A 207-nucleotide genomic window follows, 5' to 3' on the forward strand; every position below is an offset into this window, starting at 1 on the left:
TTCGGCTATTTTCAGTGATATAGGAAATTTAGTGACCCAAATGTTTACTGTATTCTTGGTATAATTAACGTATTTCACGAACCGTATAATAGGGCTGACCAAGTGGCCATGCACACCCACTAAATTTCTGCAGCGATAATACCCTTGCAACTTGAACAAAAGAAGTGCACCGTCATTAAGTCACTGAGTTTGTGCACACTTTCGCTA

The sequence above is a fragment of the Penaeus monodon genome, chromosome 30, assembly GCF_015228065.2.
Source record: "Penaeus monodon isolate SGIC_2016 chromosome 30, NSTDA_Pmon_1, whole genome shotgun sequence".
Taxonomy (NCBI): domain Eukaryota; kingdom Metazoa; phylum Arthropoda; class Malacostraca; order Decapoda; family Penaeidae; genus Penaeus; species Penaeus monodon.